We start from the raw sequence: 13,722 nt of genomic DNA on the forward strand, positions 1-13,722 counted from the left end.
ACATCTTATTATTCATCCCACGATGGATGTACTTTTCTTCCCTTTTTTACATGTTTTTAGGAAAATCTATTTTTTTTTTCTTATTTGAAAAATCGAGTTAAATTTTTAATACAAGTATATTTTTGATGTTATTACAATATACCAACTCGAGGTGACACATTAATGCATAAAATCTTAATTGTTTTCATCATATCATTCTGGTTAAAATATTTCATTTCTAATATGTCATCCTTGCCGTGTAAATAACATAAGGCTTCAATATATTTACATAATGTGTTCTAAAGATTTTTAGTGTTTTTGATTTATCAATTTATCTAACAAAATTCTGATATGAGTTAACATCGTGAGTGTCATGGCTATGGCTGCAAATTAACCATCATCTATTATTTGTGTGGCAATGTAAGTTAAGATTATCACTACAGCTGCTGAGTGCATATGATTGCTTATTTTAGATAAACAATAATAATCATATGTGTAGTCGTTTATATATCATTAAAAATGGAAGATAATCTTTTAGAAATTTAATCTCACAATAATTTTCTCTATTACTTATCTAGCTTCCATCATATCATCTAAGAGGAAAACCATATAGTTTGATTTCGATTGGTCATTTATAATCTCTTCTTCAAGAATTGATGATTTGGTAAAGCCAATAAATTTTTTCTTATTATTCCCATAGGCGTAGCCGAGGGGGGGAGTCAAGGGGAAATCCCCCCTCTATCAGAAATTTATCACTTTTTGATAATATCATATTAAGCTAATAAAAAATATCCCCCTTTGTCCTCCCCTCCCTCCCTGACCCTCAAAATGTATGCATATATCTTAAACAAAAATTTGAAAGAAAGAATGTAAAAGTGGATATTTTTTTATAAAACTATTCATCATAATTTATATATTTTTGGAAAAAAGCATTTATATATATAAAAAGTGAACCAATAATGTTTTTTAAGAAATGGAATATAAGACAAAGATAAGTCTTAAGACAAAAGTGAAATGTATTATAATTATTAATAATAGATCCATAAAATTACTAAATAATATAATATATCAAATATAATTATTTATAAAGTGAGTAATTTTAATTAAATTTAATAAAAAAAATTAAAGCACAAAACAAACAGTGGAATATTATATGTCATAGATTTACAGTATATTTAATTTTATCAATTATCATATGATATTCAAGTAATTTTTACCAATATAGCGAATTATATATTTTACAGAAAACTATAAAATATTGATGACATCAGAAAATATTTTTTAAAGACATTGTGGGATGAATAATATCAAGATTAATTTTTAATATTATTTTTTATTTCAAATAAATAGATGGCGTTAAATAATTGAATGCAAATTGTTGCTATATTTATTATCAAGAGCATTAGTAAAATTTGTTAAAATATTAACTGTAATATATTCTCTAACTATCAAATATGTCTGTAAAAGTATAATAGAGGAATATCAAATATATGATTACTTACTTTTTATAAATAAATTTCTTATACTTGTTTGGAATAAATTATTACCATGCGTTTATATTAATATATATACAAATAATTTATTATATTTTATATAAACTAATAAAAATATATTTCATATTTGTTCCAGGCTTATTTTTTTTTTATTAAAATTAACCTCCTATCTTGTAAAAATATTTTATGACTAAATATAGACTAATGTAACCCGGCCAAAGGCCCGCCCAAAATGGGGTCTGGAGTCGAAGCCCCCAGTAATTTTTTAATTACCCCCCCCCCCTCCCCTTAGGAAAATCCTGGTTACGCCTATGATTATTCCATTCTATAAAACATTGTCTAAAATAGTAATAGAGTTATATTAGTTAAATGATCTTTTGTCAATATAAGTTGCTAAGAATTGTATTATATTATGTAGTTTAAAACCATTATCAATTGAGGCATATGTATGAATTAATTAACCTTTTATATCACTTGTAATTCTTTAGACGCAAAATTTTTTTATATCAGCTAACGAAAATATTTTATACTCTAAGCTAACGAAAATATTTTATACTCTAATATTATTTTTAACAATGTCTTGCATTGTTTTAATTGTTTATATGCTAGTTATGCATAATATAATAAGTGACAAAATATGAAATTCAGAATAGTTGTTCAGAGTTAGCAATAATATATCCGGCCGAAGTCCGGACCGCAAATTAGGGGGTATGGGGGCTTTGCCCCCCATAAATTTTTTTTAGTAGCCCCCTGAGATTGTAAAAGCTAGCGACGCTTCTGCTTTGGCTGTATGAATTTAACAAGGAAAATAAGATTAACAAATATTTATGTTTTTGGTCTAATGGTCCATGATTTTATTAAACGCAGCGATTTCTATTTCTTACGTTTTTATTTCTAACTCAATATCTTTTGTATTAAATAAAACAGATCAGATCACAATTACGCATTTGAAATTTACCTTTGCTTAATTATGTAGGTTAGAATCCCATAATAGTTAATTATTTTAAGTTTGGAATATTTTAAATAACATCATACTAAATTAGGAAAAGGATGAAATTCTTAATTATTATTTCTATTTGCTTTATAACATGTTAATTTATTTACGAAAATCCATTTTCACTTATATTAAAGAAAAAATTATCATAATTTATACACTTTAATATATTACTATTATTAATATGTTCATTTAAACATAAATTTTATGTAAATCCTTTTCACTGTTATTTATGTTTTATAATATTTTATTTATAAATACAATTTTTCTTAAATATAATTACTGCTCTTTATTTCATAATAACTGTTAAAGTTATGAAAAAAAAAGAGTTTTTTTTATTTTATTATTTGAATATTAAAATGAGAGATGAATAAAAAAATTATCCTTAACGAACATGAATGTACGGAGAATATGATTGTTTATTTTAAATTTTGCATATAAAATTTTTTTTTGAATATTAATTTTTGTTATTAACATATAAAAACCCGTTATCCTTAACGAACTTGAATGTACGGAGAATACTTTTGTTTATTTTAATTTTGCATATAAAATTTTTGGAATATTAATTTTTTTTTATTAACATATAAAAACCCGTATTTTGTGAATCGAAAGATCATTATTATTTTTTTTTAAGTAGTTTGGATTAATAAAATTGGAGTAATAAAATTGGATTAATAAAATTGGAGTAATAAAATTAGATTAATAAAATTGGAGTAATAAAATTGAACCACTAAATATTTATATATTAATATTTATCTTACTAATCATACCAAAAACATCGAAATTCAACACTGGTCCGAAGAGTAAACATACTCAGGGAACGTAGATATTCAGTCTAATAAATAGACTATACAATTAAATTTAGAAGAAATAAATTGTGATTAGAAGTCAATTTTTTGTATATATCAGCGTATTTAAGGTTAAAAAAAAGAAGAAATAATATATATATATATTTTCTGTTTTTTTATTTGTAATGTTGGAAAATATAATGGTAATAATATTTTCGGTAATAGTTGTAGCATTTTTATTAGGTTTAATTTTAGGTAGAAATACATCGTACATAAAAATAGAAAATAAAGAATTAGATAAGATAAAAAATATATTAAATGAGGAAAATAAGGAGAGAAACATAAACATTTCTAGAAGTACAGAGATTTTCAGACGAATTAGTTGCCATAGTGTGGTCAGTCAGGCCATATGTCGCGTGATTGTGATTTAACAAAGGATTTGAAATGCGCGAGATGTGGCAAGAATGGCCATGTAGCTATAAGATGCAGAGTAAACAATTTGATTTTAAGGTGCAATATTTGTGGCCAGGATGGACACACTCAAGAGAAATGTAACAAATGACTAAGAAAGAAATATTTTAATAATGAATTTTATAATAATAATAATTTTTTTAATGTTGATAATTTGGTAGCAAATAGGAATAAATATTTTAATTTTAATAATAAATTTGGTAATAATGGTTTTTCTAATTTTAGTTCAGGTAAGAATAAGCATTTTAATTTTAATGATAGATTTGATAATTATAATAATTTTTTTAATTTTAATAATTGTAGTAAAAATAAGTATTTTAATTTTAATAATGATAGTTTGGATAATGTTGATAGTGCAAGTAAGATTAATTATTGTAATAAGAACGATAAATTTTGTGATAGTAAAAAGTGTTTTAACATCGATAATTATAATTCAAGCGATATTAATAGAAGTGATATAAAAATAAAAAGTAGAGATTTTGAAATATATAGAATTAAAAATGCAACTTGTGTAGATGTACGAAAAATGGAATTAGAGAATTTTTTAATGAAGAATAGATGCCCGAGAGTAAAGATAAATATGGATGAAGCAGAAATTAGTTTGATAAGTATTAAGGATTTTATGAAATTTTGGCCAGAGAAAGAATTTGTTACAAAAAAGATAAGAGCCAAACAATTGGATGGTAGCGTGGTGAAAATTTTAGGGTATTATAGGGTAAGGTTACCAGGAGTTAATATAAGTATAAATTTGTGGATAACTACGTTGAAAATTGAACCAATTTTAGGTTGGTTCAATTTAAGAACGTTAGGTCCAATTTATTGGTGGAATTTTTTCGAAACTATCCCTGTAGGTAATGATGAAAATAGTGAAATAATAAGGAGTGATTTTGAGAAAATTAAGTTACCTAGTATAGAAGATAAACAAGAATTAGTTCTCGATAAACTTAGAAATCGAACTACAGAATTTGTTGATAACAGTGAAATAATAAGGAGTGATTTCGATAGATTTAAGTTACCTATGATAGAGAATAAACAAGAATTAGTTCTCGATAAACTTAGAAATCGAACACCAGAGTTTTTGATTAAATATAGAGATAAGAGAATAACATTTCAAGAGATATAAAGTCTTTAGAGGTAACACCCGTTGAAATCAACAAACAGATAATTAAGAAGACAGTAGAACTGGAAGAGATTATCGAAAATAAATACAGCCATGAAATAAGTATGATTGTAGATCAGTACTTGGAGGTTTTTAAAGAAGAGTGACACTAAAAGATGTTGAAGTAAATATAAAATTATTAGAAAATTACCAGCCTAAATTTTGTGGAGTAAGGAGATTGCCCTTTTCTTGGTTAAAAGAAGTCGATAAAGAATTAAATAAATGGTTAAAAGAAGGCATAATACGACCTATAGCGCATAGTGAGTGGGCGACACCGTTAGTCCCCATTAGAAAAGCAGATAATAGTTTAAGATTATGCATAGATTATAGAGTTTCGTTAAATCCATGGATTAGCACAGTTAGTTATCCATTACCGAGGATAGAACAATTATTAGCAAATCTAGGAGCAACAATTTTTTTGAAGATTGATTTTTCTAACGCTTATTTACAGATTAAAGTGAACGAGAACACGAGTAAGATGTTGACAATTATGAAGCATAGAGGATTATTTGCACTTTGTCGCTTACCATTTGGTTTGAAAGTTTCGGATGCGATAATTCAGAGAACAATGACTTCTTTATTTCAAGGGTTAATGGGAATTATGTATTATTTAGATGATGTTTTAATATCAGGTAGAACCGAAGAACATAATTCTAGATTAGTTATGGTGTTAGATATAATATTAGAGAATGGTTTAGCGAATATGAAGAAAAGCGTTTTGGGAGTAAGAGAAATAAAGTACTTAGGACACTTTATAAAAGTAAACGTAATTACTTCGATTGCCAAAAATTTAGACAAGATAGTAAACATGAGAGCGCCAAATAATAAGTCTGAATTACAGTCATTTTTAGGAGCTACAAATTATTACCATCGTTTTATTCAAGATTTAGCTGAAATTGCTACACCATTATATAGTCTATTAAAGAAAAATAAAAGGTTCGAGTGGGGAGCAGCACAGGAAGAAAGTTTTAAAAAATTGAAGATAAAGTTGTTAGAGAAACCTATGTTGATGTGCTTTAATGAGGAATTAGATATGTTTTAGCAGTGGACGCATCTAATGAAGGTATAGAAGGAGCTTTATCACAAGTAGTTGATAATGTAGAAAGACCGATTTTATTTGTGTCAAGACAGTTTAATAAGGCTGAAAGAAATTATTCAACTATAGAAAGGGAAGCCTTAGCAGTCAAGTTTGGTTTAACCAAATGTAGAGAGTATTTGTTAGGCCGGAGATTTTTGTTATATACAGATCACAAACCGCTGGTAGGGCTTTTTAAAAGAGATAATAAGGAGTTGATGATGTCACCAAGGTTACAGAAATGGCTGATGTTGTTAGGGAATTTTGATTTCGAAATAAGATTCAGAGCGGGTAAACAAAATTGTTTACCAGATATATTATCGAGATTATGTGATAAGGACTTAGAAGACAAGGAAATAGAGCCAATAATAAATAGTTTAGAATATAGTGAAGAAGAGGAACTAAATAGTAATGTGATAAGAGCTTTAAAGATAGACACAAGAGAAAGGCAGATAACTTTAGAGCTAGTAGACATGATTTCCCAGCAGGATGAAGAATTAATGAGAATTAGAGCCTGTTTGAAGGGAGATAAAGAATGGGAAGATAGAGACCAGGCCTTTAAAAACAGTAGAGGTGAATTGAATATAGAAGACAATTGTTTAATGAGAGGATATCGTTTAGTGATACCAAGTCGGTTAAGGAAAGACATGTTAGCAGCCGTACATACAGGACATCAGGGCATAGAAAAAATGAAGAATAAGGCGAGGGAATACATTTAGTGGCCCAGAATGAATAATGAAATTGAAGAATTAGCTAAGAGTTGTGAAACATGTAATAAGTGTGCGAATGTACCTGCAAAAGTTAGGGGAGACAAATGGCCAGAACCCTGTGAAAGAATACACGTAGATTTTTTAGAATATGAAAGGAAGAAATATTTTATAATGGTAGATGCAGGTTCGAAATGGATAGATTGCCAACAGGTATCTGGTCTGACGACGAAAATAGCATTGAATAGGGTAAAAGACTTCGTAAGTAAATATGGATTAATGAAGACCTTAGTATCAGATGGTGGTCCAGCATTTATAGGCAGAGATTTTGACAAATTTTGTGATAGAAGGAAGATTGAGCATTTATTAGCACCACCACATTACCCGAGAAGTAATGGACAAGCGGAGAATGGTAGCTCTAGTTAAGAGTTGGTTAAAAAAGGAAAAATATGGAGAAGGAAAATGGTGGTTATTACTATTAGCGTACAACAATACCAAGAGAAGCAAAGGAACTCACCAGCAGAGATATTTTTAGGTAGAAAAACTAGAACTGAATTAGATTTTCTGAAAGAAAGAAAGAATAGAACAAAAAGAAGTTATAATTAATGACAGATATAAGATCGGAAGCCTAGTTTGGATACTACTTTTTGATGGCCCAGTGGGGGAAAGGTATAGTGAAGAAGAATATAGGAAAGAAGGTGGAGGTAGAAATTGAAGGAAGAGTATGATTAGTTTCGAGGCATATTAAACAATTAAGACCTAGGTGTCTAGGTTAGGAATAAATGGCGGTGTGAATCAATTAATTTGCTTTGATGTTGAGAATGCTGATAGACATAATTGATTTGTTTTTTAACAAATCTGCGAGTTATGAGAATCATGATGTTGAGAATGCTGATAGACATAATTGATTGGTTTTTTAACAAGTCTGCGAGAGTTATGAGAATCATGATGTTGAGAATGCTGATAGACATAATTGATTTGTTTTTTAACAAGTCTGCGAGAGTTATGAGAATCATGATGTCGAGAATGCTGATAGACATAATTGAGTGGTTTTTGTAACAAGTCTGCGAGAATTATGAGAATCATGATGTTGGGAATGCCGATAGACATAATTGATTTGTTTTTTAACAAGTCTGCGAGAGTTATGAGAATCATGATGTTGAGAATGCTGATAGACATAATTGATTTGTTTTTTAACAAGTCTGCGAGAGTTATGAGGATCATGATGTCGAGAATGCTGATAGACATAGTTGATTTGTTTTTTAACAAGTCTGCGAGAGTTATGAGAATCATGATGTTGGGAATGCTGATAGACATAATTGATTTGTTTTTTTAACAAATCTGTGAGAGTTATGATAATCATAATGTTGACGTATGATGTACACAATTAGTGGAATAGGTCGGCTGAAGGGATGAACAATTTGATATTACATCTGACATAAGATAAGAGAGAATGAGAGAGGTATAAGTTAGTACGAGAATAATTATAGTATTTAGAATTAGGAAGTAGGTGAATTATATGAGATAAATAAATGATAATATATAGTATATTTTTAGCTTAAGTCCGTTATAGATGGCTTTGTACGGGCAACTTTATTATTAAGATAGAAATTAGGATGGTTGATGGATCGGCAGAATCTAGAAGATGGGTAGACGCAGCCAGAGAAGAGGCGCAGACCAGGTATGGAGATATAACGGTAGACAGACCCGTAGGCTGGTCATACAATCGTGGAAGAGAACGGGATTGGGGATCTCGAAGAATGTCGTGCTGGTATTGTAGGGGAGATCATATTTTACGGAGGTGTCCCACGATTAGCGCAGACAATAACATATTAGTGTCGTAAATGATACATTTTGTAGTGTAATGTCAATCATTTTATATATATATATTTGTTTATTTTTGTATATAGTTAAAAAAATGTCAGTCATTTTTTTTATATATTAGAGATCGATATATATTGTAGATTTTTTTGATAAAGAATTACTTCTTTTTTTTTAATTTTTATAAAACTTGATCAATTATTTGACTTATGATGATTAATATTTTTATTAATAAAGATATATGACTAAAGTCCTTTAGAACGTTTCCTAGAATTCTTAATTTAGCTTTCTAATTTGAGTTTCCTTTCCGTGTTTCTTGTATTTTATAATTCTTAATTTAGCTCTCTAATTTGGTAGTTTCCTTTCTGTGTTTATTCTTATTTTAGAATTTCGTCTTATATATTTTTTCATATAGTTAACTTTAAACATTTTTGACAATTAGCAGTACAGGAGGAAGAACCGATGGGAGGACAAGGTAGCAGTTTATGAGTGGTAGAATCAAGTCAAGTAAAAAGGTGTTAAAGTTATGAAAAAAAAGAGTTTTTTTATTTTATTATTTGAATATTAAAATAAGAGATGAATATAAAAATTATCCTTAACGAACTTGAATGTACGGAGAATATGATTGTTTATTTTAAATTTTGCATATAAAATTTTTTTTTGAATATTAATTTTTGTTATTAACATATAAAAACCCGTTATCCTTAACGAACTTGAATGTACGGAGAATACTATTGTTTATTTTAATTTTGCATATAAAATTTTTTTGAATATTAATTTTTTTTTATTAACATATAAAAACCCGTATTTTGTGAATCGAAAGATCATTATTATTATTTTTACATAGTTTGGAGTAATAAAATTGAATCACTAAAGGTATTATTTATATATTATATATTAATAATTATCTTGCTAATCATACCAAAAACATCGAAATTCAACAACAACTTTAATATAATCCTTATAAACTTTAACTAAGATGTAAGGTTAAATTTAATTTCACCAAGCCAACACTAAATTAAAACATGTTTAAATAGGGTAAGGGCATTTTTAACTATCTTTTCCACTCTTTATAGGCGTTTAAGAATAAATAGTTTCTTGCGCGCACAAGTAGCTGCAGCTTGCCTCAAAAATTGATGATGATTCTTCTCACTTTAAAGTGATCCCCATATTCAGCGCCTACATGAGCGGGAGGGGTTGGAGTTGGCATTCTGAGAGGTGTGGGGGGATAGACTATGGGTAGGATAAATTTAATAGAGGGTTATCTATTAAATTTTTAGAATAGGGCAAAATGTATTAGCGTAAAAATATAATTTTTATTACAAACCCATTATAATAAAACGATATTGCTAAACATCAATCAAATTTATATATGGCACACATTTATAGACATAATCAAAATAAAACTATTTCTCAATCATTTTTGCTATCCTTTTAAATGTAATTTAAAATGGTTAAAAATTCTATCAGTAAATTTATATTAGTGTCAAATAAAATATTATAATAATGCATTCATTATAAATGAGATAATTTTTAACTGAATTCATGTTATAAAAAATAACTCTCTTACATACACAATATTTTGATAGTTGGCATTAAACAGTAATCATTAAGTTCTTTTTTAAGTTATGAAGGGAGTACAAGTATCATTAAAAAGGTGTAATTAATAATGTGGTAATATAGCCGCCGTAGGCGGCTGGAATTTTAGGTTTTTGAGAGGGGTTTACATTCAGCAAATATCCTGTCATGTAGACGTTGCCCATATTTCTCTTTTATCCAGTTTGATGAACGTGAAAGAATCAAGTGTAGATATGTTGTTTTTAACACAAAAGGGTAAAGCGCTTAAAAAATAAAGAGAAACCCAAAAACAGCCATTGATTATATTTTAATACATATCAGAGCTCTGCACGGCTTGGTCAATTTTAAACAAAGAACTATGCAAATTTGTGGCAAGACACAAAAAGTTAGATTATTCAATATTTTCATTAAATTTGAACTAAAATAAAAATATTGATTTCTCTTATTTTAACTTCAGTAATAATAAAAAATAAAAATTTTAACATTAATCGTATTATTAAATAAACAAAGGCTAATAAAAACGGTACTGCTTTAAAAATAAAATGCAAAGGTTTTTAAAAATTTTAATTTATTTAATTGGAGCTTACTTCACAAGTGAGAAGGGACTTTCAACCCATTGAAATATTCTATAAATATATAAAAAAAATTTATATCCCTACAAATTTTATGAATCCCTGTAAGCTTCTGCTTTATTTAAAGTATGGAATGAGATTAGCCACAATCAAGTCGTGGTGATAATTACTCCATTTTTAGCAGGTTTTGAGTTGACTCTAAAAAGGCAAAACCGAATGCAAATGAAATAAAGCATAGGCTACTAGGAGAGAAACATAAATAACCCTATTAACGAAATAAATTTTTTTTAGATGGGTTGTTTTGCAATGAAACTGTAGATAATTATAAAGCCAGTAAAAATATTGATATTAACTTTAAACAATAAAAAATTTATGTTTGTCCATAGATTTTTTTATTAAATTAAATCTCATATTAGACTACTCCTCCATATTATTTGTGCATATTTTTAATCTTTAGTGATGTGGAAAAAAGTGCCCATAATTTTTTTGTTATGGTGGAAAGTTTTATTTTTATCTATATAAATTAAATATTTTAAAAAAATAAGTAGTAGGATACAGGGTTGCCATGTTTCCCCATCAGCGGGAGACTCCCTAAATTTTTTAGTTTACACGCAGATATATCTCTACCGCAAAACTACCGCAATTGGAAATCTCCAGCAAAAATCTACCGCGATTTTTTAATTTCTGCCACAATTTTTTTAAAAAAGTATTTGACCGTTTTTAATATGTATATAATAATTTTGAGACATTAATTGATTATTTTTATATTTTTAAAATAAATTTTAAATATTTATTCGAAAAACATGTCTAGTTTGTAAATTTCTTTCTATCCAATAATAAATCAACATTATTTCATTCATATTAGTCAGTTCATGGGAGTATATCAACATCGATTGCAATACAAAAATATTCTTAAAATGAAACTATATTTGCGGAAATCGTGTACATCTATTATGTAGTTCAACATTCACAGAGCTCTATATATCATTACAATGTGGGTCGAATCTTTTTCTCATGATATTTAACGAATCCAATATAAGTGCAAATCTTACTTGTGGCAATAAAAATGAGCAAGGCTATCTATCACAAGTGTTTTGGTACCTGAATCCTAGAGGTCAATTCTAGACGATTTGAAAGATGGGCATCCATATGCAATTCTAACAAATGCATCTAATAAGAAAAATATTAAAACATTTCCTTCGATCCTTCGCAATTTCAACAAGAATAAGAACATTTCAATAAAACTGTTAAAAAATTTTCCTCAGATATTGAAAAATCTAACGATGTAGCTAGCCACATAATGGTAAATATAGCTGATTCAGGGTTATCAATGATTTCCATGCCAGCTTTCTGCGCTGATAATGCCTCTGTAAATTTTGGCAAAACCTAAAGTTACCGAATTGAGGCAGCACAAATGAATTAATACCAATTGGCTGTATATGCCATATATACTACATAATTCTTGCAAGAAGGCAATGAATGTACTATCTGTGGATGTCGAAATAATATAATTGTGATGAAATGTTTTAACGAATTTAGTTCAACTAAAAGAGTTAATGAATTAAAAGAGGTGGTGAAGTGGTCTGACTTGGAATGGTGTGAGTTGTTGCGATATATACCTATCAGGTGATTGTCATTAATACCTGCCTTCGATAGAATTTTAAAATTTTACAAACCCTTAAAAAAAATACTTTTTAAATAAAGATTTTAAAGACTGTCCAAAAATTTTTCGAGTATGAAATGGCAGAAGCATATTTGGGATTCGTTTCACGTGTAGGAAATCTACTTCATGCAGTTAATATTCAGTTGCAATCAGAATATTCTTTATTAAAAATGATTCACAAAATCATGCTACAGCTCTGTTCAAGTTAAAAATTGAAAATAAATTTTATGACGCTATTGCTAAAAATATATTAAAATGTTCAAATAATACTCTAATTAATACATTTTTAAATGAAGCAGATATTTTTATTAAGACAATTTTTGAATATTTACAATCAAAATTTGATTTTAATAACTCTATTTACAATTGTATAAATATTATGACTTTGGAACAGAAACCATCAATTGATGGTTTTTATAATTTAATAAATATATTAAAAATACCGAAAGACATTGATGACTTGTTTGAAGAGATTGTAATTCTATCTATTTTTTATGATTCGCCAAAACTTCTGCTTACCTCATTCTAATGCCTCATCCGAGCACAATTTTAGCCTGAAGAGGACTGCCTGGAAATAGGAGAGAAATCGGATTTAACAACATTAGAGAACGAGCTAATGGTTAAAAAATGTAAATAACGACGGTAAACATTTAGTTCTTATTTAAATCTCAAATAAAATATAATTAAGTTTTAGCAATGGCGCCATAAAATTTATTGTCAATTTTTAACTGTAAAGATGGACACATCTATAGCATAATTTTGTGAATCTTTGTTAAGATTCTTCTGATTGCAACTGCACATTCTACATGTGAAATCATTCCTAAATATACCTCCGCCATTCATTATTGAAAAAAATTTTCAAAATGTTAGGACTATTTAAGAAATATTTTTTAAAGGTTTATAAAATTTTAAAATTCTATCGATGGCGGGTATTAGGAACATATCGCAACCAACACTGTGCTGACTCACTTCTGTAAATACACTGATTTTACCAAATTCACTGAGGCATTATCAGATCAGAAAGCTGACATGCAATTTATTGATCATCTCGAATCTGATATATTTACCATTATATGGTTAGCTATGTCTTTGAATTTTTCACTATTTGAGGTGAAAAAAATTAATAGTTTTATTGAAACGACATTAATTTTGTTGAAATAGAGGAAGATCAAGGGAAATATTTCCCTTAATAGATGCATCTGTTAGAATTGCATAAATATGCCCATCTTTCAAATCGTCAAAAATTGACCTCCTGGATTTAGGTCTTAAAACATTAATGATAGCCTTGCTCATTTTTGTTCTATAAGTATAATTCTCATTTATATTAGAGTCGTTATTATGGGAAAAAGATTCTGCCAACATTGTGATGATAAGTATCTCTGTGAATGTTGTACTACAAGATAAGTACAATTGACGCAACTG

This window comes from Gordionus sp. m RMFG-2023, chromosome 1 (genome assembly GCF_954871325.1).
Source record: "Gordionus sp. m RMFG-2023 chromosome 1, tfGorSpeb1-WG-v2, whole genome shotgun sequence".
Classification (NCBI taxonomy): domain Eukaryota; kingdom Metazoa; phylum Nematomorpha; class Gordioida; order Chordodea; family Parachordodidae; genus Gordionus; species Gordionus sp. m RMFG-2023.